This window comes from Aulostomus chinensis, chromosome 12 (genome assembly GCF_037954235.1).
Source record: "Aulostomus chinensis isolate RoL2024-O1b breed Wild chromosome 12, RoL_Achi_v1.0, whole genome shotgun sequence".
Taxonomy (NCBI): Eukaryota; Metazoa; Chordata; class Actinopteri; order Syngnathiformes; family Aulostomidae; genus Aulostomus; species Aulostomus chinensis.
In genome coordinates, this window is record NC_141331.1 from 8,910,966 (window position 1) to 8,938,052 (window position 27,087).

The 27,087-nt window shown below is 40.1% G+C and overlaps 1 protein-coding gene across 3 annotated transcripts in view; it reads right to left on the reverse strand.

Annotated features, from left to right (window-relative positions):
• Window positions 1-25,692, reverse strand: part of ikzf2 (IKAROS family zinc finger 2) — a 49,236-nt gene extending 23,544 nt beyond the window's left edge. For 2 of the 3 annotated variants that reach the window (XM_086219927.1, XM_086219928.1), the window contains exons 1-2: window positions 25,460-25,691; window positions 19,067-19,166 (exon numbers count right to left, since the gene is read on the reverse strand). The gene's annotated coding sequence lies outside the window, so the exon portion shown is untranslated. Of the gene's footprint in view, window positions 1-19,066; window positions 19,167-25,459 lie in introns of all 3 variants that reach the window. The other variant, XM_086219929.1, reaches the window with a different exon arrangement.
• Between the last annotated feature and the right edge of the window lie 1,395 nt (window positions 25,693-27,087).

Below are 27,087 nucleotides of genomic sequence, written 5' to 3' on the forward strand. Positions count from 1 at the left end.
TTATCAGAGCGTTACAAGATCAAGACACAGACTCAGCGCACCTCTCAAAAACCCAGCCATAAGAGTAGAATAAGAGGTCTCTTTACAGTACAGGAGAGTACAGAGCTCGATGGACTGATCCAGCACAACAACTGAGGCTGCTACTGTAATGATTTATGTTAATATCATCACATTCACATGGAATTCAATAGTTTTTAAAGTCTTCAGGAACGATAAAGACGTTTACATCTGCTGCGGGCTTTATAACACCAGTGGAAACAAGGCCAATAGACCCTTTGATCATCTCGTGTTGATCTTAACATATCTTAAGAATATTCTTTTTTTTTTTAAATAAGAAGTGAGAATATTATTGGGATTTAAATACAGATATGGGATATTTGTTTTTTCCTTGCAAAAATGCCTACTTTAGCTGATGATTATTTGTTGTATATTGGTTTTAATTCATGTTTTCCACCAAACATGACAGTCCTGATGTGCGGATTAATATATATTCCCACTTTCTTTCCCTCTTTCACTTCTCTCCTCCCTCCCTCTCTCACATCCTCACATTCAGGGTATGCAAACAACAAAAAGAGGAATCTATAATCTATTAATAACAAGCTTCAGGTATCCAGGAAGGGTCATCCTGGTTAAAAACAGTTTCTTTAAATATTTATATGTTCTTTACTCAGCTGACTCTTTTCTTTTTCTTTATTTTACTCATTTATTTGGTGTCCTTTGATTCATTCATCGCAATCGACTAGCATTCATTCTAAAGTTGGATAGAGACTAAAAGAGGTTATGGAGTTTTTAAAATTGTATTTCACCATTTATAAGGACCCTGAACTGTGAAATTGCAAAACAGCAAGTGATGAAGTACAGACCTTTCTAATCATTCAGAGAGGACTTCAGCCTTAAGAGCAACCTGCAGTCTTTCATTGCTGTCGTACTGGCAAAAGTTCATCATCCCTGACCTCGTAGAATAAACGGATTCAAGAAATGCACGATGGAGGTGAGGCATCACACTCTGTCCTTCATCAGCCTCGCTCGTGGCCTCGTAGTCCCGCCACAATTATTCTCTGATTTGGTTGCTATGACATTTAGATGCTCCGTGTTTAACCAGGATTTATAATCATGACTTCAACTGTCCCGCAAGAGCTCAACAGATGCAGCTGGAGGCTCAGGTGGCAAACACACTGAATAACCATGGAGAGGCAGCTGGAGGACAGTTCATCCGGGTCAAGGTCAAGACGCTCCCCGGAGGCGGACGTTTTTTGGGGGTTTTTTTTAATCATCATGTGTGTATTTCTATCTCTCTCTGACCACTCTTTGTTCCATTCTGCCAAGAACATATAAATGATTTGCCCACACAAAATGCTCCATGAGGTTAAGCGACCCTCGTTGTCATGGTGACAACAACAACAAGGTTAGGCAATGATCAGTCAAGCACAGCATCGCTGCAGCTCTCATTTGCACTGATTGTCTTGCAACTTATTTCCACCTTTGCACTTGTACTACGATGTTTATGATAGCGTAACGATGTGTGCTAGTGTTGTTTTTGTGGCATACAGAACTCAGGTGGAAACAGCTTGTGGTATTTTTAAGTTCTATTTTGAAAATGGCATAGTATCGCAATGTGCATCATATTGCCAGGACATCGTAAAAGAAATCATGTGGTGCCACTTGTAGCACGACATTTGTGTTTTGAGGTCCTTGCTAATATCCAGTTCTAGTTCCAACCTCTTTCAAAATAGCCTCCTGGTTTCCAACCATAGAAAAAACAACCCATCCGCTGTCTGTCAGGAAGCTCTGGCAGTGTTCATTACTGCGTTCTAGATTCATCAGTACTCCCAGGTGACAAAGTGAGATCACATCATTTCTGCTGATCACTGCTTCTGCATCTAGGAATCATGGGTAGTAATGACTGTCAAGCAGAATCTCTCACCAGGGGTGCAGACAGAGATTCAGGACCCCACGAAAATGCATTGGCCATTCTAGTAGAATTTTCTTGTATGTCGATGGCTCTTTTATTTGTGGCCGATTAACCACTACTGACTATAAAAGATGATTATTAGGTTATGAAAGCACATATGCAATAAAAGCCATCCTAATCCTGCCGCAGTCAAATGAACAATAACCCCCCCCCCAAAAAAATATACATCTTTACTTTTTCCCCAATCAAGGTTTTGTCCTAATTTCATTTCTTCTATAATACGATCAGATTTTTGAGTCCGAGAGAGAAAAGAGGGAAAAAAATGCATTTCAAGAGGTCTGAGGAAAATCTCTTTCAGCTCCCATAAGTCAGCTGCAGTCGCTCAAGGGCACAGGATGAGCGATGTCATTACAGTCGCATTGTGAATGTGATTGGTCACAGCTCATATGTGACAAACGATGGAGGTTTGCTCCACTGGTTTGTTAGGGGGATGAGTGAGATCAATGGATTCTTTAAATGAGGATATTATCAAGGGATTAACGTACGAGTGTTATCAAAGGAATATTATTGACAGTTGAGACTGTGGGTGCTAGATTTACTCACTCAGCCGAGGGCGTAGTGTGATCATGTGTGTGTGTGTGTGTGTGTGTGTGTGTGTGTGTGTGTGTGTGTGTGTGTTCATTAGCAGGATATTTCAAAACCTAAAGGAAAGATTGATGAAAATAGAAGGGATTCATTGCTGGAGGTGATCAGGATCAAATTTGAGATCAAACCAGACTGGACAGGTCACAGCTACCGGTGTTTTGCCATCATGCCAGACTAACTGATGGAGTCCATGTCGAACAGTTGACCTGTTTTAGATACAATCGTTGATTTACAATAGCATCAAATCCTCTTGCTTCTGCACCTCAGAGCCAGTAAGAGGGCATAAAGACTCATCATTCTCAGTCTGCAGAGAGGGTGGAGAGGGAGTGTTGGCTCCATTACAACACCCACCACCACTACAGCCAATAGCTAAATTTTATTGCACTAGTCAGGTTTCAACCAATAGAGGGCAGCCTCTATGCATGGTTAAAACACAATATTATTACAATGTGTTGCACTAAAATGTGCACATGTGGACCCGATTCACCTCTAAATAAACATAAATGTTGTTTTTTTTGGTGAAAAGAGTGAGAGGATTGATTAGTGGGCTTTTTTTCCAAAAGAATTTCAGTCTAGGTTTACAGATCACTTAGCATGTTGTGTCTATGTCATGGAGACAGGCTACATTTTACGGATCCTGGGCCCCAGGCCCCAGAGCAGATGATGCCTTTAACACCCCCTGCATCAATGGTAGAATCAGAAATCTGTGTGGTTCCAGCCACATAGAACTGACGCCTCTGTTCTTGCTGCCAAATACATGTGTGTAAGGGTGACAACTAGTGGCAGAGTTGTTTTGTGACGCATGATTGATTGTGAGAGGGAAGGATTAAACCTGACTAAATCCGAATGTTCAGCAGGACTTATGTGTTGCCCCAAATTGCCTTCAGCTATCTTCACATCTGAAACTGCCTGTTTTTGCTGACAAACACGTTCAAATTTCAGATCAGTCATGCGAGAACACACGAGCAGCAAAATCCCCCATTCTAAACCGCCAACAAAAAGCCACATGAGTCAGCAATGCGGTGAAAGGACTGTCAGATCTGACAATTCGCACTTGTACCACATTTCCAATTAAGGCAGGGAAAATGATTTTTGCCATTTAATTAGCATCACTTTGCACATCGTGGATTGTTTCACAACCGTTGGCAACTCTGAATGAGTCGCTTCACAGAAGAAAAATGACAGCAACTCAATTCAATTTGGGAGCTTTTATATAATATAACTAAATATTGATATTTGACAATTAAGTGACTATGTATTTTTGTTAATGCTCAAAAGTTTTCCATGACAACCTCATGAATATGTCTTCCACTAATATGCTGTTGACACGTAGGATGTAGGATCATATAAAATATATTTGTGATGTACAACATACACAGGATTGTAACTTATGAGAAAATATTTAAAGCCTGAAAACTACATTGGGAGCAGTTTGTTTCAAAAGAGTTTCAGAAACAAAGACGTGTTCCACTGTGATGTCACGCTTATATTTATCCACACATTTAGCAGTGCGGAAGGATTTAGGATATTTGAGTGATGGAGCATTTTGCAATTTGCAGCTTTAAATCGGATATTTTCTGTACTGCGCTGCACCTTGCGGATGAGAGTATTTGTAAATGGATAATCTCATTAATGGCTTCTAAATCCAGGTGTTCGGCTAATCTTTTCATTACATTCTACTTATCTTCATCCAAGAGGTATAATTCTGTGAACACAGGCAAATGGTCCTTTTTTCTCCACAATAACTTTCCTCCAAAATGCACCATCTTGAGAGGAGAGTGGGAGCTTGCCTGGCGGAATGGTCGGCAGCTGCTGGTAGTTGATGCGCTACACTCTAAGGATTAATTTAGTTTGGAAAAATGTTGCTAAAAACACTGGTACAGTTTTAAGAATCCATCTGAAATCTGTTCTGTGTTTTACTGCATGCTTGTGTCCATTTAGTGTTGCACTCATCAGCTTGTGACAGAACAAAACTGTACCCATTCGATTGTGTCACACAATTGAAAATCACGTCCAGAATTAATGTATCACGATATTCCTTTACCGTTTGTTGCAGTCCTGGCATGACTGTATGTGTTGTGTTGCTGTTCCACTGACAGCTAACAGTTCCTCTCATTTGTTGGTTGCTCCTGGAAGATCCCCTCCAGTCATTGCCTCTTTGTCTTCCCACCTCTTTGTCTTCCCGTCACCTCTCCTCAGCCGTGGATCCCAGCAGTCTATGTGTGGCGCCCTGCATTAGCGCCGTGCATCAGGAGCTGCCTGTGCGCCTTCATCAGCAGTCAGCCCTCGTTCCTCTAGAATCTGCTATGTTCTGTACCATGTGCCCGTAGCTCCGTGTTAACTTGTTCTCGGGCAACCAGCCATTTCTGCTACCTCGTATGAAGTATTGCAAGGCTCAATTTGTGTTGACCCGGTAGGTACCCGTGTTTTACTCTGTCATTTTACACACATGTAGGAGAATCCCGTGTTATTATCACCAGGCCTTGTGGGTGGTAGCTGCCATGGGTTCTTTTTGTATTGAAGTAGGTAAAGTTAGAGTAGCCAGAAAGAGCTAATTTATTTTGTCAGGTAAGCTAGCACAACTCGGGGAAAGATAGTAAAGGTTTTGTTGTTGTTGTGTTTGCGATGGTTTGTTGTCACCTGCAAATCTTCCCAGAATTCCCCGCCTCCGTGTTGTGTTTGTGTCACCTTGAAAGTGGTAAGTTGTAAAACGGCTTTCACCCCAAAAGAGCTCCAAAACACCTTTGAGGCTTGCAACTAGCGGGGACTCATATCACCAAAAGCTGATTATCGTAATCGGTATTTCAGGGTGAAAAAGTTTGCTTAACCGGGAGCTCAGAGCTCTATAACTGATCAATTAGTGGAGTCCGGGGTGACTGTGTTACCTGCAGAAGCTGAGGAAATAAAGCAATATAGAATTTAGAGGAATACATACAGTCATAATCCAAAGAAAGGCTTCAATCAATTGAAAATCTGTGTTTGAAAACTTGGAATCAGATAAAAAAAAAAATAAAAAAAAGAGTTGCAAGATTGAAATAGTTTGAAGGGTTGTTTTGTGTTTTTATGGGCAAGGAAAAAAACCTGCCTCACATTTATCACGATGGCCTGGTGTGGAATATTGTTTATTTCCCAGCTCTAAATTACTTGAATGTAAAATAAATATTTTCAAAGAAGTCAAGTTTATTTATATTGAATGCACATTTCATACAGCAGTTGTGAAATCAATGTGCTTTGATAATAAAAAAATAAAAAAGAATAAAATACGAACATAAAAATAGGCTGCCACGGTAGATAAAATGTACAGCCCCTATCCTTCCGTGTCAGTGCAGTAACTCATGGGAATATAAGTAAAATGTGGTACAGCCTCATCACATATGAAGTATTAATATTGTATTACGGTGGTACTCTCTTGACGTGAAATTATATAACTAAAACCTACGCCATAAGTAACAGCAGGACTGCCTCAAGCATATAATTGACTTTAATTCCCAGCCGCCCACAACAGCATATCTACTGTAGCACAGGAAATATCAAAGAATGGCACAAATAGATGAAGACTGACTCTCATTTTTTGCTTGTGACACTGCATGTAAGGCAACGATTGTTCTAAACCTCACGACTTCTTCCTTGACCATTATCACTCCGTCCATCAAAAGACGAGAAAAAAGAAAGGAGGAGGAATGTTTAGTTGTTGCGAGGCCTAATGGCGTCTCTAAGATTGAGCACAAACCAATTAGCCTGGCTGACCTTAGAGATGGTGTGTCAGCCTGTCAGTCTCTGGGAGAGGGGCTGAGAAGCAAATCTTATCTCTGTCTGACTGTTAAAAAGAGTAGAGGAGGAGGATGGTGGTATTGATGGAGGAGCCTGGCGGAAGGGTCAATTAGGAAATCACTTGTGGTGCCGACTAAAAAAAAAGATCCAACGAGGACGGTTTTATCAGCATTCGCGTCACGTATAATCTCCTTTTAGGACAGATGCATGGCCTTTGTTGGGAGGGTCTTTTATTACCATTGTCTCAGTCGTCATTTTCAGTTATCATCTGCCTTAATCGGGGTTATGAAGGGTTAAAGATGATAAACCGTATCAGTGCTTTTCATTTAACAACTGTTAGACCTGTGTGTCATTACAGAGGCAAAAAAACCCCAACCCAAAACAGTCCTCACAATTGGTCTTTAATTAGGGAGTGTTCTTTTAAGCCAAGACCTCTTTGACATGGCACCATGCCACCAGGCTTAAAGGGATAAAAATTGATAAACAGCTGCTTTATATCTGATACGCTCTTGTTTATTTCCTCCTTGTTTCTCATTTGGTTTCGATGTGTGCAAAGTAACAGAACTGCCACCGGCAGAAGATAGCTGAGGGCGCTGGCATGCATCATAGTGATAGTCGCTCAGTTTTATTTTTTGCCCTCAAGAAGGGCTTCTTTAAAGATTCACACTAAGTTAGCTCAGTGTTGCGGAGAGATTTATTTACAGGGAAGGCTGATTCCACACTGTCCCAATGCTTGCAACAGATATTCATATCTTCACATATTTGAACCAGAAGAGATATAAACTGCTGGTTAATACATTTCTGGCTTGAGTACCCTCCCCATCAGTAGTTTCCTCTGCCAAGTACCCCCTTGACCAACCACGTCCTTTTTGACAGTCGTAGTTAACCCACTGATGCCAGCTTCTTCGCAACCTAGTTCCACCCGTTTGGGTGTTTCCTTTTTGTCCCCCCCAATTGTCTGCGTTTGGAGTCCTTCGCTAATGCTAAATTGCTCAGGATACAATAATTGTGATGTGGGCATTATTTATAATCTACATTAAAAAAGGGAAATACTGTATTTCTCTATTCGCAGTTTACTACTAAACAGTGTACATGGAAATGACCTATCACTGATAAATCATTCATGTGAAAAAAAAAGAAAAGAAAAGGGGAAACTCTGTAAAGCTTGTGTCCTTTTTAATGATGGCAACCTAAATCATGTAAATGTGACCGTTATAACCCAGCACCACCCATTAAAGCCTCCCATGAGCAATACAAGAACCTGAAAATCATCTCTGAGTGGGTTTATAAATCTCCCTCTCCATTTTGAAAATTACACAAAGAGGACCAAAGAAAACAGTGAAAAAATAACAGCAGAAAACCTAGAAATCAGAATGCACAGCGCTCTCGGCTTTCAAGGTTACTCCCAGGGAGAAGAACTGTGCTGCAACTTCTTGAAATCTGCATCTGAGGTCTTTACCAGCCTCTTTTTTTTTTCTTTTTTTTTTTCCATAATTCTAGAAAAGAATGTGACTCATGCCAAGTGGTGGATATTAAGCCAGTGACATGTTGGTGGTGCTGCTGCTGTACAGAACATCTGGTGATCCTAGTTGGACTGATAATCAGAAATGGAAGCTGTACAAATCCCTCTCTCCTTTGCTTCCATCCCTCCCTACATCTGCAGGTGTGTGCATGGACGAGCACTGACTCGCCACTTCATCCGATACGTTGCACCATATTTGGTTTGGCGAGCAGTCTTTTTTTTTTTTTTTTGCATTAACCTCTACTGGGTTTCTTTGTGTTAGCATGATGCTAGTTTGAAAAATACACGAGGGAGTTAAAACCATAGAAATTTGTTAATGGTGCTCTGGTGTTGAATTGTTTGTTCCTTTGGTCAGACCTGCCACGCAGGAGGATTACTGAGGGGTGGAGGGTGTCAGACCTCTATCTTTCAGAGCCATTTAATCATGCAAAAGAGCTTCTAAATAAGTCCCCGAATAGCAATTGATTCTCTTTTATTAAGGATACCTCGTAGGATATCCTGCTTTATTATGGTCTGGCTGGAGAAGTCCTTCTCTGAATTTCACACACACACTCTAAATCCTTAGTCGCCTGTTTGTTTACTCAAGTAATGAGAACACTGTAAAGAAATTAATCACGTCTGGGAAACCCGAGGTGGCCCACTGTTCATGGTAGTCAAGCCAGACTACGCTTGGGTCGCTATCAGCCCCTCAGACGCTACTGGAAGATTTAGGAGGTCTTCATACCAACTGCAGGAGCTCTACCAGTTATTCCACTGTGGCAGAGTGCTTGTTTTCCTGACTTTCTGCCGTAGCGTACTTACGATCCTCGACGAGACGCGATCAAATAGAATTATCATGAGTAATGTACACAACTAAGCATGAAGGAAAAATAGATTTTCAGATGGATTCTTAACCAATTAAGTATATTCCCAATCAAGCCATTCAGTTCAGCATTTAAAAATTCTTGTTTTTTTTTTAGTGTTCTTTAGGGACAGCACAAGCAACGAATGAGCAAGGACCAAAGACCACATGATGAAAAAAAAAAACCTCTTACGCACTAGAACGTCAAAATAACAGACAATGGCTGTCGTCAGTCGCATTCCTGCATCTGTAATATCATATTTGAGCTTTGGTAGTGGACCTACATACAGGTAAGATTAAGACAAAAAAGAAACCTGCTCCAAATTTGAAAAAAAAAAAAAAAAAAAAAAGCCTCAAAAACTTGAATGATCCGAAGAGTTTGATACATTTTCATTTATCAACTTGAAGGAAGCAATACTTTTAAGAGACCGCCACCCACCGCCAGTAACAAGTAATGATTTAGATCATGATTAGAGATGAAGGTGCCTTTTAGTGGTTGAAAAGAGTTCCGAACGACTGATCTCTCACTTTTTAAGGGAAGAGCATTATAAAGTCGGCCGGTCTACGCAATTGAATTCATGCCCACTAGCTGTTAATGGCTTTTGCATGAAAAAGGGGGTATGGCCTCGAAACTAACCGGAAAGCATTTTATGCATTTTGAGGGCAAAGTGCCACTGATGTTAAAGCAGAAACTGCTCAGAAAATGTGGTGGCAATTCTGATTTAATCACCTTTGGTCTACGGTCCACGCATAGCAGGTCCAGCTAAACATCGTTGGGAGGAAGTGACACTAAGTTGTGTGCTTTTTGTCTGCACTGCACTCATTTGACTTGCTCTTTAAATGCTTTAGCAGATGATTTTTCCATCCTTACTGTTGAATACAGTTATTGCAGGCTGTAAAAAAAGGGGGGGGGGGGTCAAAGGACACATCTTTAGGTGGATGAACTGAAAATCCTCAAACAGCCACATCAGCTCTGCCAAAGTGATGATGCAGCACTTTCCTGAACCTCATAAAGGTGACGAGGCCTGCAGTTTGCTCCCAGTAACTGTGCGATCGGGGCCTCGAGGCCATGGACTGGAACACTCACCAGGTGGTAGATTTTTAAAGTCACACACTGTTACAAACGGTGATATTGTGTTCTTACTATTTTCATTTTATGTAAGCTTTTTTATGAACTTGCCATGACCTGCCTTGCTCAAACTTGCTTCTTGATTGTGACTTGAGATCCAATGTCAGTCAATATTTCAGTAAAACCAAAGGACGTGCACATTGAAAAGATAATGCTTTTACTGCACAGTGTTTGTCGAGCCAGTATGTAAAGCTACAGGATGTGTGCATCCCCGCTCCATCCAAACATTAAACATTCCCGCTCGCCTGGTTTGAAAGGCTGTGTTTACTGAGGATCCCCTGTGTTTCTCAAACACACACAAGAGTGCCGAGCATTGTGTTTTATGTGTGAGCATCTCTCTTCTGCTTGTTGCCCCGGAGTCGCAATATCGATAAATATATATCAATAGATGACATTCAAAACTAACCACCCCCTGGCGGGAAAACAAGCAGGAAATGGATAGCACACCATTAACTCTAATAACTGCTCAGTGGACAACTTTCTCTCGCTTAATCACGGCGAAGTAAGAATAGAAGCAGAGTGCTCTGGCAAAAAAAAAACAAAAAATTAAAAATGAGGCTATTGTTACATAGGATTGCTACTGTATGTCAGAAATTGGGAGTTAAATTTTCTAATTATTGTCATTTTTGCATTGAGATTTTAACTTTCAGGACGGGAGCAATGCATCACGAGTGGATTTTTTTTTTCCCTCGGTCCTATAAAATTTTCAATAAAACATTAACCACTGGCTGAATGAGCGGAACTCAAATGAGTCCGGGCCATTTTTTTTAATGAGGTCATAACAGTTTGATATTAGCAATATTTTTGTTGATCAACACTTGATATAGATTGATTTCAGGTACTTTGTTACGAGTTGCAACCATAGAGGAATGAATTATAGTAGTGGAGAGTAAAACGACACCATCAGGAGCTGAAAAAGAGCTGACGTGATCACCAAGGCAGTAACAGTACATGGCCTTCGAAATGTTTCACTTCTCTAGTCAGTCCAGTGCACACAGTGGAGCAGACAAGACCATCTACCTGTCGATCTTCACATATAAATACATCTCTTAATAAAATACATTTCATTTCTCCTTCCCAGCTAAAACGGGAGATGCACTGCGTACCATAAATAAATCCATTATGATACAGGGTATTGTGGGTGCCCACACGTGAACCAAAATAAGAGAGCGTATAGTTTTTCATCTTACATGCGTGTGCTATTTCAGTGCTCTAGATTTACGAGGAAGGAAGAGAAGGCGCGAATGTATAGGCAGGAAGTGGATATTCAAAACAGCTTCAAGAGCCTCAATGAAGGGTAAAACCATTTTTGAGAAAATATAAACCATATTTGCATTTTTATGACAAACAGGAAGAGTGAGCTTGGTGGTTCAGAATCCCCCACAGGTGTAAAAGTGGATTTTGGCATATTCATCAAAATATACAGCAGCCCCTTAGTTGATGGGTGCATCTCCATTTTAGTTGTATTACTTGTTTGGGGTTTTTCTGGTCTCATTTTAAAACAATGCCAAACAGTGTCATTAGTAAAGTAAAAGTGCGATCATACAGGTTATTGGTTTTAAGTGTCCTAAATCACAGTTTAATGCTTAAAAGTCAAGAAACCGCATGAACCAAAGTCCGATTAAAGTCATTGGTGTTGGTTCAACCCAGAAACAGCGAGAGCAGGGCCTGCTTCATTCAAGTGCTACACGTCAGTCCAACCAAAGAGTCCCCAAGAATTCAAACTCAAGAGCCTGAAACTGAAAAACTACCTTTGTCAGAGTGAAGCCACAACAAGCCTGCTCATTCTTGACCAGTCTTCCAACTCTTTTTCAGTATTTTTGTCGGTAAACCCTCAATTCATGAGATTGTTTCATGTTTTAAAGGGAATCCACAGGAGATTGATCAGGGGAATTATAGCTTGGTGATTTTTGACACGTGAATTACTGTAATAGCAGTGTTGATAATTGCCACTTAATGAATTATGATATGGTGGTTTAGCATTATAATGCATCCACAGAGTACTTGGTGAAAGCAGAAGCACTTAATGATATCATTTTGTCACAAAATACCTATCTATCTAATCTATATTTGCTTACGTTTCCCAGACTCACCATCACCAGGCTGGAGCCATGAGTCACACATCCCATCTGGGAAACTGACAGCTATATTTACTAAAAATTATGACTAGGAATCAAAGGGTGGTGGGTGTCTTGATGACTATCCTCCATCTTACACATTAGTCACGTAAGGATATAATTTAGTCCCCTAAGTTAAAATTGCTCCTGCATCCAGTTGTTTTGAATATTTAAAGCCTGTTTAGCAGTGAAGTCATGCTGCTTTTTTTGTTTTGGGAGGGGGCTCTTTAATTTTTCAAAAGCAAAACATTACTATTCAGTGGCTTCACCCCTCTTAACTCCGCCAAGACGTGATAAAAATACCTCTTGAACTGAGGTATAGCAGTGTGACAGCTGCGATGAGGACCCCCCCCCCCCACACACACACACACACACACACCTTATAGAAATTTCACTGCAAAGACCGATAAAAGGAACCACTAAAGTGTTGGAGCTTTGGATTAATTGCACTTGATGTCCATCTTAACACTGAGTGTGATTTCTCTGTGGAGGTGTTATGTAAAACAGGACAACTGTAGGATGAGATGCAGATGAACAGAGGGAATCTGAACGTTGCATGATAGAGGGACGATAATTGTAAAGGTGTGAAGGTTTATTCACATTTCCACTTTGATTGGATCGTGCCTTCCGTTTTATTTTTAATCTCCAAGGAGGCTGTGGGAAAATGTGTGTGTGTGTGTGCGTGCGCGCGTTTTAACCTGAATTATTTCGCTGCTTATGTAAATATTACCTGCTGTGTTCTGGCAATGATCAGATTTCATTTGGTTTTAGAATTCAAGGTCTGCGTTCAAGATAATACTGCGTAAAACCGGATAAGAAGGTCAAAGCTGATTGTTTCCAGTATATTCACCACACTTTTATCTACCTCCCAGAAATGGACTATAATAGAAATACATTTTCATGGCATGCTAGCTGTGTATATCATGCATCCAATTACCAAAAATAATGTCTTATATATGCTCCCACTGAAGCATTATTGCCAGTAGCAGGTACTGTAAATGAAAGTGCATTAAGAACGAGAGAACTGAGACCAGAGAGCAGAGAAGGAGATAGAGAGAGCACATCAGAGGGAAAAAAGCAATGTCCCTTAATATTCTCTAAATTTCCTCACACTTCAAATTAATATAAAAGCCATGCTTTTCCCCTCTGGTCCCCCAAAATACATTTATGGGTCCGTATAAATACCCCCTTAGCCGAGGCCCATTTCTCCCGTTGAAGCTTTGCCATCTTTCTGTACTCTGTCACCTGTGTCTGCATAAGCTTTTATTGTCACTGTCGTTTATGCAGATCAGTTTGCATTAAAATGATATTGCCAGTTATGCATGGACAGCTGGCCACAACTGTGCTCACAAATCCCTACTATTACCTGTTTGGGAGCAATAATACTTTCAGTTTCCACACTGTAATTTTCAGACAGAATTAGTCTGGCTCCCTCAAGTTAGACGCATGCCAGAGCAGACTTTAAATTAGCCTGAGTGAAGCTGCTCATCCTGGGGATGTGAGGCAGAAATGGGAACATTTTAATGTTGTTGTTTTTAACGGAGGGATTGGAATCTACATATGGGTTAAGCCACTCAACGAATCATTGATGTTGGTATAAATCAGCCAAACCAAGTTCTGAACATCTGTCTCAAAACACTCAGATTTTTGGTGAGCTAGCAAATGTTCCCGTCTTGCTTTTGATGTGGATTCCTAGTCCAGTCTCGGAGCGTCTGGTGGCCGTATTGAGGTTGTCAAGTTCATCCATTCCCATCTCGGCTCAACTGTCGCTGCCAACAGAGAGACGTCTATTCAGGAGCAGCTCCCACACGAGGACAGCCACCCTGCAAACTGACGAGCCACGAGGACACAAATCTCCAACATGAGGTTAAAGAACACAGAAAAGATCCAACCAAAGGCCGAGACAGCACAGAGATGCTGCGAATCGGGCTCACGACAATTACCAGTGATATTAACAACCTTAAAAGAGACCTACGCCATGAACCGACCACATTTAAAGACAAGCTGAAGAAGAGAATTGAAGGCACGCATAGCAGAGGCTGAGGAGGGAGCTCACTGAGCCCTCGCTCATAAACTGCTCCCACTGCTCCCACTGCTCCCACTGCTCCCACTTAACTGAAATGATTCTGAAGAAAGTCTGGCAGAAAAAGATTCAAGTCAGGGGCAAACAAATCTACTTCCACCATGATAATCCAACAGAAATCATCGAGAAATGAAGGACATAATATGGATACACGAGAACAACAGACTGAAGCCGTATGGAGGTGCCAGGGAAGCTGCGAGGGACAAGAGGGAAAGGGGCTACGAGGAGGGACAGTGTGACAGAATGAGGGGGAAAACAGGGTAAATCGAGACTTGAATCCAACAGAAGATCTATGAAAAGAACTAGTTTCTCCATATAGGAGGCATCTTGAAGGTGTTATTACCTATAAAGGCCTTTGTACAAAGTATTAAATATATTTAAGAAGTGTGTTCAAATACCTTTTTCCTTGTGTCACTCCATTTTATTACACATCCCTTAATTCATGGACATCTTAGGTTTGATTTCTTTGCATGTGTGGGTTGCATGGGTTGTTCCCGACATCTGGTGAAAATGTCATGCCAGTCGCACATTCAGAAATACATTTACTGAGAAAAAGGGTGACGTGTTCAAAACTTATTTTCCCCACTGAATGTCGAGTTTATTATAGTAAACAGCTGAAGTAACCCCACGGGAGTGAGAGAACACTCAAAATGAATGAGTAAAAAAAAAATTCTGGTTCAAAAAATCTCTTATTTTCCTTCTTGTTCCTCAGCTTTTTGGCAGATGATGACATTTTTCGATAAAAACAAACCCTCATTCACCCCTACCCCTTTGATCTGTCATTTGATTTGTTTAGTTTTTGTAGAATCCATCCATCCATTTTCTGTGTGGCTTGTCCATTAAGGGTCGCTGGGGGGCTGAAGCCTATCCCAGCTGACTTCGGGCGAGAGGTGGAGTAAACCCTGGACAGATTGCAAGTCTATTTCAAGGCCAACACATTTGCTGCTTCAAAAGTTGGGTAAACACCGTTAGACATTGCTGCAAGTGTGTGGGGGAATTTATCACAATATAAAATTGTAGTTTTGCAGGAATTCATTAAAATTTAAATAAAATTCAGGGCCTGGTGAAGTGAAATTGTTCTAAAATTGTAATTTGAATAAAATTTAAATAAAAGTCCTCCTTAGTTTGCATCATGCTGCTGAGTTATTGTTCTGACGAGGATCCATCCATCCAACCATTTCCTACCGCTTATCCTGTTAAGGGTCGTGGGGGGCTGGAGCCTCTCCCAGCAGCCTTTGGCCGAGAGGTGGGGTTCACCCTTATTGCTAGTGGCTAGTCTAACATTACTCTCTCTTTGGTGTGTGCTCTGTGCTGCACAGTCACGCCTCTCCTGTTTTTACTAATCTTACATGATCTCACACACACACACTTTCAATTAATAAAGATAAATAAGTCAATAAAAATGGCTTCAAAAGACCCATGTCTGACCCACTGACGGAGCATGTACTATTACAACTAATTCTCTACATACGTTCCTTAAACGTGCAGCTCTTCTGTATTTCCCTTTTTTATGAGACAAATATTTCAACTATTTTCACGTTACATCACTAACAAGAAAATACGCTTATTTTTCGATGAACGGAAACCAACGTGTCCCGGAAAACTTTCACCCCCACAACCCGTCTAAAATCTACTTTTACGTCTTCCGACACGATACCAACCCAATGTGGCCGGGAGATTGACTTGTACAAAATGTTGTTATAGATCTGCTGGCAGGCTCAAAGCCTCAGCTGCAAACAAAGCGGACTAAATCTGCAGGAAAGTGAATGCAGCTGATGGACTTCTGATCCTTCCGACCAATGAGCTTTGAATCAATTGATCGTCCTAATGAAGGTGAGATTAAAACTCCCGCCCATTAGTGTCACACTTCTCTTCTTCGTAGACCTGCGTGGACTGCAAAGTAATCCCGAGCGTTTTTAAAAGCTGTGATATATTTAGTGGTTAATTTGTCAGTGTTTTTCCCACTTTAAAATAATATCCGTGAAAAGCCTCAAAAACATTGTCAAATTGGGTGGGTATACAATCCACTTAGGGAGTGTCATTAAGTTGACAATGATCAACGCCTTCATTAAGTGTAGAATGGCTTCTATATCGGAGGAGTATTTAGAGCATGGAGAGACAGTGCTGATCCATCCCCTGAGCTGCTGATTAGAAATGCCAGAACAGAAAGTACAGTCATTTCTCCAGAAGTCCCCTGACACTCCGGACCAGAGAAAAAGCTGCGTCATACCGTTTTTAGAGGAAGCTCATGCATTTGAGCCGCTGATGTGTTGCTACTCATAATAATTTAGTTTGACCTTTTGTCTCGGCTGTCCTCTCTTGACTTTATTTTGATGTAATTCACATTGTTTCACATTTCTGTAGCTCAGATGTCCTAAAAGACGCCTGTAAATAAAAATGTATTGTTGTGACTACAATTTTAAAACCATTTTGGTCACATTTGAATGTAAGAAACAGCTAAAACGCGAAAAGATCGCGCGCGTGTATGTAGCTGGTTTAGTCACCTATCGGAGACTCTTTCTGGTGGAAGAGAAGCTGAATATATCTTCATCCCTACAGCTAAGACCATTTTCAAATCACAACAGACTCCATACCAGCAGTAGAGATTAGGGATGTGCTCTCTTATCAACTGATTTTTTTTTCGGCAGGTGACAAAATGATGGAAAATTGAGCATAAACCAACATACAGTATGACATTAAGGCCTGAAATCAATCATTTTCATTTGCTTAGATGTCATGGGAAAATTCAGTGATGACAAAGGAAGTGATGGCATAATTCCATTTCAGCTTATTGATTTTATGCAAATTCTGAATTACCTTAGCCCGATCATTTATTCCACCATGGCGTCTATTGATTTGTTGAAGCTGTCCACAGGGATGGTAATATAGACACAGGACCCGGACAAATAAGTGAGCATTTGCTGGACTGAATTCACACCATCACAAAGTAGCTTTCTCGCACTGGTTGATGACACTAATTATACTGAAATTGAATTTATTTGATCAAATTTGCTATCATTCACAATAACAACATTAATGTCTTTCACTGTGAAATCCAATTTATTGTTGGAATAAATAGAAAATACTTCCGAGAGCTGATATCAGTTCAGCTTAGGGATTTAATTGCTGTGTAGCATCGCTCCCCTTTATGGTGTTACGATGAAAAAAAAAAAAAGCGCTGTGACTCGACTTTAAAAAGTGAAATTAAATTACGACGCAAATAAAAAAAAAAGCAAAAAAGCAGATCTGAGAAACGCTCATCAGGTGAACTAGAATGCCTTTGTAATCCCTTCCATTTTTCGGCTGCCAGGAAGAGAAAAAAAAAAAAAAGATCATAAGAATTTCAAAAGTAAAATTGTTTAAAGGGAAGTCAAACATCAAATAGGCTACATGGCTTCTCATTCATTCGGCTGATTTATCTCTTTATGAAAGGCCAGAGACGGGAACGAGCAGAGGACGCACAGGCAGAGGACAAGGAGATTTTACGGCAAATGCAGGTTTAAAGGTTAATCATATTTTCCTTGGTTTGACAGAACTGGTCAAGGTAGCGCAGCTTTGTAAGAGCAACAACATTTGTTCAACCTTTGAAAAGAGACATTGTGGCAACATTGCGTCAAGAATGAGAGTTGAAATGACTAATTCATTTAGTTGAAACTAATATGAAAGAACTGATTCATATTTAATAAATTCTAGTCTGGTTGCCCTTCAAATCAACAGTTTAATTCAGGGCATTCCAAACACCAAATTTAAAAGAAACTTTATGGATATATATCTATATCTATATCTATATCTATATCGATATAGATAGATAGATAGATAGATAGATATAACAGCCGTAAAAAAAAAAAATCTTTCAAAACCAAACATGTTGAGCTCATGCGTCTAAAAACTGATGTTACTGAATTAAAGAACAACTGCCAGAGATGCTGAAGCCTGGTTGAACAGACCTCCTCAATAAGAGGAGAAACTCTCACAGATGGTTCCAGGGAATCGTAGATCTTTGCTCTGTATCTTCACCTCCATATAATAATTGCCTGTCATTTTTTTGACAATTTTTTTTTTTTTTTTTGCTTAAAATCAACTCATGATGTTTTTTTTCTCCAGTTTTTCGCGTTTTCTGAAAAACTTGACAAAAACCACTTCAGATTTTATTTTAAGACGGTGACGATATATTGGACCATCAAAGCGCTGAACCAGGAGTGATATTTTGGTGGAATCTCCCTAGAAGTTCCTACAGAAGGAAAATCAGATGACCCTCGACTATTCATCGCCATTGTTCAGTCTCCACTCGACCCAGCTGATTTTATTTCCTGTATTATGTGTGATGACAGATCCAAAAATACAAAAAATACACCTGTAAAGTTTGAAATAAATAATGAAATTCTCTTTTTTGGCCCACTGCTTTCTTTGGCAGAGGGCTGAAGAGCTTGCAGCTTGTTTTCTGTTTGCACCCCAAAAAGCTTTCAATTCCTCCTGTTCTTTTTTTCCCCTCGCAGAACCGTATCGCACACACAATTCCAGATCTATTTATAGAGTTTTATTTTTATGGCAGCTGACAAAGAGGGCCATTTCTAAGCCTTCAACTACAGCATCTCTTAGTCCGTGATGGATTTTAAAGGTGTGTTCGGTATCGTCGTTCTGTGGTGGATGCCAGCTCAATTTCAGCTGGTGTTTGAGTTCATGCTCTCATTTTGCCCGTGCAAATGCTGCCGCAAAAACCCAAAGCACACGTGTCACAGCATATGTATAGATTTTTTATCTTCCCATTAACGTTTGATTAAAATAAATTGAATTTTTATGCTCTGTATCCTGGATTATTTCTTTTACATCTATTCTATTAAAAATCACCAAAACTGTGATTTGTTAAAACTTATTTTATGCCAAAACATGTTTATTTCATGCTTTTGAATGGAGACACAGGGACAAAATAGTACGTAAAATTGTACTCGTCTATATTTCAGCTGTATAGTACTTATACAGTACATACCCTGACCTGGATGCCTGAGAGTCTTCACGTACATGCAGTAATAATATATGCAGTCTTACCGATACCAGAAGTCTTTGCTTGGCACCGCGACACTGAGGATTTAGGATGAAGAAGTTGGCTGAAGTTCATCACTGGTGATTAAAATCAGGCGGATCCACCCTGTAGTGAATAAAAGGTCACCGGGTCACTAAAAGCAAGAAATCATCTCCAAGTCAAATTAAAGGAGGCAGATTATATTTCATTTATAACCTTCAAACAGCAATTTAAATTGATAGAATCCTGTTGAAAGCAGTAACGATGGGTAATGACCTATCGCAGAAAAAATATCTAAATCCGAGCTCATCATTTTGAAATTATCTCTGTTCTCCTGAGAAACGATTGAAAACTGGCACTTTTTTCTTTTAGGCGCTGCGTGGAACTTTAGTTGAATATCAAGACGTGAAATTTAACCGAATCCATTCGATTTTTGTTGAAACAATTTAAAAGAAACGTAGTATTTTGCGTTTGTCCTCATGCACGTAGTATGAGTAACCCACTGGGGGAAATAAACTGACAATTGTCCTACTTTTGAATTTTCCAATTGAGAGATTTCAGGACTATTAGTTTAGAGAGAGAGAGAGAGAGAGAGAGAGAGAGAGAGAGAGAGAGAGAGAGAGAGAGAGAGAGAGACTGTCCAAAGTAGGTCAAAATGAAATGCTTTTATGGACGGTGATTTCACTAAATCAATATAGTGTGTCTGCACCATGGTGAGCAACCCTAGTGCACAGGGCTTCACGCTAACTTTCCATGTGTTTCAGGCCTTAGAGACCCTACGCAAAATGCCCCCCCCCCTTTTTTTTTTCTCAAAGGCAGCCCGAGTGGCTGATAAAAGGCTTTTCTAGCTGTGAAGTGTGCCGGCCTTTGCATCAAAACACAACCCTCCCACAGGACTCACTGCTGTTTTGAGGAGAGTCACAGCTCGTCCGCGGTGTCACAGCAGATTTCCTCAGTTGAGTGCTGGCCATGTTCAAAGAACAATTTCATTTTCTTATTGGTAAATAAGATTTACAAAATAAACTATCAAACGGCATCGTTACGTATTTACTTCGTTGTTTTATTTTTCCAATTAGAATACAAACTGGAATCCATATTTCCCGATACAAACAATGGTTTTGGAAACATCATCATTTTTAAGCGTTGTAGTGCTCTGTTAAACCTCCTCTTCGTGCAGCTGAAAACATTGAATGACTGTCTTATAAATGGGACTATTGATTTATCTATGGCCGTCAAATCACGATCAATCCCTCCGAACACAATAGAAGAGTCTCATTAATCCTCAATAATAAATGAGCATAAAGCTGAGATGCAATTCATCTCTGCGATAACAATAAGAATGTTGAGTTTTTAAAAAAATGACCCCAGACTATCACCTTCAAATGTAGATGAATGTATGGTTGTTGTTTTTAACTTCTCTTTCCATTTGTGCTGGAAGGGTTATGTTACACACTGGAACACACATGACACCCAACAACTGGAACCTGCTGTGCAACACCCTTTCCAACAACTCTTGTAAAACTGCTGCAACTTGCCGGGCTCGACGGGGTTCATCTTTCACAACAGGGAGCTCCATAAATCCAGTTTCAGCAGCCACAGCAATGTAGATTCTTATGCAGTTCACAAAACCTGACAACGTTTGACTGATCACCACATACAGTACCAAGACTCTCACATGAACATGCCGAGCTTGACATCGATAGAGTGAATGCATGTAAAGAGATGTACCCATGCATAGATACGTGTATTTCTTCCGTTATTATTTGGATGTAGAATTCTGAAATTAAATAGTTAAATTTGAATGTGCGGGGAGCCTGTAATCCAGTTCCTTGTAAAATGTCCTCTTATCACGTATGACACCTGTCAACAACGCAGCTTCCAGGCATCGCTTCCTCTGAAAACACACTCGCAGATAGAGACATAACCCTGAGTGCAGTGAGATAGCATCACTCAGCAATACACCATTATCCCTTTTACCATTCTTTCCCTTGACTCCACTAGACTTTAATCATTTATTAATTTCCCTTGTGGTCCGGGAAAGGCATCATGGTCTGAATTTAAACTACTAAGATCAGAGGATTGAAGTGTCACTTTCTCATATGAGAAAGAATATGGAATGTGGAGCTTTCATCCCACCAATCAGCCAAATCCACCATGGGCTAGCATAGAAATGTAGTGGTGAGTGATTGCTCCCGATAAAAGTGTATAGAGAAAAAATGTAATCATCCTAAATTTGTTGTGTCGACAGTTTTGCTATTCCATCGAGACTGTCGCCTGAGCATATACTGTAGTTATGTATGCTTCAACTGGCCGGGGAACAGGGTTTATATAGAAGTCTGCTTGAGATGCGATATGGCGGTTATTCTACATTTGCTCAAATGCAGGTAAAGACACCATTAATTTATTTACTGAACATGAATATGAGGCAAAATGCTGATCTGTCAGTAGTCACTTTTATCACCTCAAGAACGACCCAAACCAATCACGGGTCTAAAGTGTAGAGAAAGAGGGTTCAGTATTACTCCAACATTGGAGCTGTTCGTCAACTGAAATTTATGTCACTTTCATAGTCAAAAAAAGCAACATATGTTTTGAAGTTGTGCATAATTTAATCATTTATTAAACTAAAAACACTTAGGAAAGAAATCACCCTGTCGTCGTCCCCAAGTAATTAGCAGACAGGTCTTAAAGTTGTTGAAAACAACTTTAAATCCTCTAGTGGGAGTAGTAATTATGATCACATCGTGAGCAGGAAGTCAGATGTCACTAAAAAAGGCAGAAAAAAAGGCTTCCGTCTAAGGAGGTGGAGGGAGCAGAAGGTGGATTGATAGTTAAGTGGCTGCAGCACTGGAGATTGATGTTGAAGGCCACTGGGGAGAGTCGTGTCGGAGGCCCCTAAATATTGTGAACTTGGATATTTTGATAATGAATTGTTGCTAATGGAGATGGAACTCCTGCTGCTGCACAGTTTTGATCAAAAGGGTGGGTTATCAGAGGGTTAGACTTCAGGATTTGTTGGTAGTACGGTTGTCGCACTTACTCATTCATATGCTGGCGAAACTGTAAATAGAACACAAAATATTCAGTGTCTCTGCCTTAACTAAACATTATATTGTAACAAGCTTGACGTACCTACTAGCATGCTCTTAGCTTGCACATAAAAGTAACAGAATTTACAGTAACCTTGACTAATCCTAACTAACACATGATCTTCAACATATCGACAATCAAACAAGCAACTCACAGCAATGCCTCAATGGTGTTTTATTAGTGGATAGAGTTCCAGAAGAAGCACGTCTGCCTCATGGTTCTGCAAAACCAGGAAGTAGCTAACAGGAAATGACTAAATAGTCAGTAGCTAAACAGGAAGTCACCAACCTGACAGTGACATCGATGCTTGAATTCATTTTTCAATAAATAAGGTTCTACATTACTGTGGTAGGTGTAATATAAAGTTAAGCTCAGGGTTAAAGTCAAGCAAAGGCAAAGAGAAAAAAACAATTTCCTGGAGAGGAGAAGACAATGCATTAAAGGTAAAAATAGAAGTCAATGAGTCACACAGGTGGAATAAATGGCTAAGGACATGTGACTGGAGCACCAAGGCTGAGCCCAATGAATACGATAGACGATGTAGTCGAGAATGAACAGGTGTGCAGGAGAGCGGAACATACGTTACCTATTGTGAATCCAGATTCCTGGAGAATGTTCAGCCCTTTGAAGCTTTTACTATTGTGGTTTTATCCCTTAAGCACATGTGCTGTATGGAAGGACTCAAATCTGATCACCCGATTCATCACCACCTGTATAAATTCAACCGAGAAAACTGGGCTCTCAGAAACGCTTTTACTTCAGCTGTTCAAGGAACCAGTGGTGCCCAGAGGCCACCCCCGTAGTCAACACGAGACAGCTTTTGGTTTTATTTTGCAAATAGTTGAATGGTTACCCCTGTGATGCAGCCAGCTCCCGTGAAATTGTGCCATTACCTGCAGAATAAAGTAGGGATGTAATTTAAGTTCTATTCCCTAAAAGCTTTGGGTTTGGGCAAAAAGACAACAGTATCCATATTGTAGAAAACTCTACTACCTGTTGTCAGTGACAGCAGCACTACTATTGTCACTATAGTTTTCTACAGTGTAATTTTAAGTAGCAGCAATCCTATGAAATACACTGTTGTTGTAATGATGTGTCACTGAATCCGGCTTGACTCACTACATTTTCAGTGAGTACCTGGTGACTGTCTGTATGTGGAAGTGCCTGAAAACGCAAATTTTTTTGGAACCCTCATTTTTCATCAGGAGCTCCCACAGCTCTGATGTGAAGGCGGGATGGTAGTGCTGGGGTGGCAGGATTACTTCCAGTTTTATGTTGAGCCGAGGATGGAAATAGGCAAACCGGAGTGTGTAACCTTTTCTGATTTGTGTGTCCTTTCAGCTGTCCATCAAACATACATGTCATCACTCCAAGTAATGAAAGTGGGTGCCCTTTTATTTGATAAGTTGTGGTTGTCATAGAGATGAGCCAATCCAGAGCCCTAGCTACCGTTGGGAGTCTGGGCCTGTGACCTGAGTGGTAACTGCTTGAGGCTACCCGACACACAAGATGGTAACCATACACTTCATGGGAGTGTGTGTATGATGTACAGATGTATATGTGTCAAGATGTCAGCGCTTCAGAGGAAGAGGCTCAAAAAGTCACACTGAAAATGAAGGGAGATGATGTTGACGGTTGTGACTGATGGGGTGGAACAATGGTATTCATGGGCACATCATTTGGTGTAAAGAAAAACTGCCTGAGCAGAAAATGTGCTGCTCAAAAGTCTTGATAATTCTACCGAAACTTACCATGCATTTGCATGAAATTAGCAATATGCAACTTCATACAGATACACACACATAACAAAGACAGAAATAACTGTAAGGGGTAACTAAACAGCACTTGGAGGGCAGATAACCTCGGCCGAGATGCCAGCAAAATCAAATGTTTCAAAGAAAAAAGCAATTTTTCATGATGTTTAACATATTTGCCCTTAAATGTTATGGGTCCATGCTGGCAGAAAACATCAGTGTCGCTCAGAATCTAGCATGAAAAGTTGAGAACTTAACTTAAAATGATGAAGTCTTCATTCATGTCTTCAGGTAGCAGTGTTTGAAATTTCCCTCTTTTATTCGTTCACAATCTCATCCAAGCAGCAGTTTAGCGGCTCCTCGATGATTCCAACAGGGTAAATGTCTGTTCACCATCCCTGAATTAATTAACTTCTCAAAAGGCCAATGGTTATTGATGAACCCAGGTCCCAAAGGCCTTTTTAAGTCCTGCCAAATGCAGCTACGATTGAGCCAAACATTTTCACAATACAATACACATACAAAGGCACAGACACAGGAGGAACACACAGTCGGACACGGAAAAACCCACATGTAGTTAATAGAAAATACCATACATGACACATCTCCTCTTCTAAGGCAGACAACAAACGCAGAACTCTGTCGGTTTTTCATAAATTACCCTAATATTTAATAAATCACACATTTTCATTTATATAAGTAACTATGTTTTTTAACTCATCTTTACACTTATGATGAATTGACACCATTAGCTATGACATCCATTTTCCCTTTATGAGCTTTATGAATGGGGCGAGACAATTTCAAGAATTCTGTCAAAGCTTTTGAGAAAACAAAAGGTTGACTACAATTCTAAAATGTCTCTGACTGGCGCTGCCTTGCTAACCCTTTGACATTGTTTTACTGAATTTCGATGGCGTTGTGTATTAATGTCTGTAAGCTGCAGATATGGAGCTTATGATCTTTTACAGATTGTGCTCTGTCACGAGCAGAGGACATGCTGGTGTGTGGGAGTTGTGATTTGTTATGTTGCGAACATATTTTGATTTAGATAACCGTAAATTGTTTAACTAAGTGTTTAACAAGCATAAACACACACACACACACGCACACACGCACGCACACACCAGACTAGAGCCTTGTTCAGAGTGGGAGCTGTTTGATTTGCTGTTTTTGATGTAAAACATAATTCAAAATGGGAGTGACAAACAGCACAATTAGGCATGTTTTGAACATAATGAGAGATGTATGGACTAAGTTCAAGCCAACTAATTATGTAGCAGAGAGGAGAGAGAGAGACGTATTAGTTGAATGTGTCAGTATAACATAAAACAAATGAGCTCAGTATCCCCTAATGATGAAAATCCTTCCTTGAAAAAACTTGGCTTTGTCTGCTTAGTTTTACATACAGTATCAAGCCAGTAGTCTGCATGAATATTGTTGCTGTTAGAGTGCCAGAGTTCCAGTGGATTCTCTAATTGATCTGCAACTGTAAGCTAATGTGTATCTTGACACAACTGTCTTCAACCTGCATTACATTACCTTAAAAGTGTTTTTTGTCTCTTGAATACTCACAAATAGGCATCCTGAGCTCATGTTCCTGTGTTTCACTGTTTCTTAACTTCTTAGTCACTGCAAGATGTAGAGAGAGCCAGCCGCGTGAATTTAGCTTGATGCTAAATGGCAATGTAGCAGCTACAGCAAAAAACACAACTGCAAAACTGCCCCTAAAAACTAGTTCAGTTCAGTACTCCTGTGAAAACTGAACCAGATACATTAGCTCACCGCTGGATGAAGACGTGGATTATCCCAAACGATGCGCTTGACAGTTTCTAAATGGATGTTTTTGAGCAGTTTTGCAGTTGTTTTGTTGCTGTAACTGTTGTTAGCCTTCAGTTGCTGTTAGCTTCAAGCTCAATGTGCCTGGCTATTTCTGCATTATGGAATCACAAAGGAGTAATGAATTGCAGAAAGTAAAAAAAAAATGTGAAAAAAAATAGTATATATATATATCTCTATATCTCTATATCTCTCTCTATATATATATATATATATATATATATATATATATATATCTTTGTTTGCTCAAGAAACCTATGTGTGGGTACTACAAAGGCAAAATACACTGTGTGATATATCGCTTTGAAAAGATTGGCGTTATCAACCAGGGAAGGCAAAGTAATACCATCTTGATTTTTCAGTGTACAAGCCAGTAAAAGAGAGAGAGTATTAAGCCTCTGTCCATCAGTTGGAGTTTGTCAAATGGCAGATGCCAGAGAAAACAGGATGCCCTTGGTGTTACATTGTGATTGATGACACAACCCTCTGGAAGAAAATGTGTGTCTCAAAGACTGAGTATCTTGGCCTCCAAAAATCTGGGAATGATGCTTGTGCATGCAAAGACCACCTCCTGGTGTGTATCCAAGCATCATCTAGAGATTTATGGTTAGGATGAGCAACATTTGCCCAGCAGTCAATAATCAGTTTTCTAGGACTGTTTGTGCGCTTGCATAAGTCATCACATGATACTGCAGTAGAATTTCATTAGTGAAATATAGCCGTCAGATACTGTAGGTCTGATCAGTCTTTTGCTAAAATGCCTCAAACATATTTCAGTTTCAGATCCATCCACACTGCCAATTCATCTGTCCTTTCCATCTATTCCTCTGCCTCCCATTTGGGAAGTAATTGTACAGGTCCAAGTGGCAGCTGATAAGGCTTACTTGGCAGATGTGACCAGGAAAAAATGAGCACAATGGGTCCCATTGAACAGACTGGGAGTCTTTTCATAAGCACAGATGGAGTCCTATAGAGCAAAGGGAAATTACACTACATAACTGATGAGCAGGAAGATTTCCATTTCACAAATGGCTTCTTGTTTGGATGACGACCAAGAATGAACAAGTGAAGTATTCCGCATCTGTTTATAAATCGTGTCCTTTTGTACAGCTGAGTGACACTTTGGCAAACTATACCGTTCCTAATGTACATCAGAAATTGCTATCTGTAACCTGTATTAACATAATGTAAACACATAATTGCTATAGTTTTATGTAAGAAATTCAATCAAAAAATGTCTTCAAAGTGAAAAGTACAACTGCTGGTCATTGTAGCCCTTCAGGAATATTTTATATTTTTCCATCCATCATTGTTGATTCTGTACTGCAACTAATCTCCAAAACTGTTGCTCCATTTTCAAAACA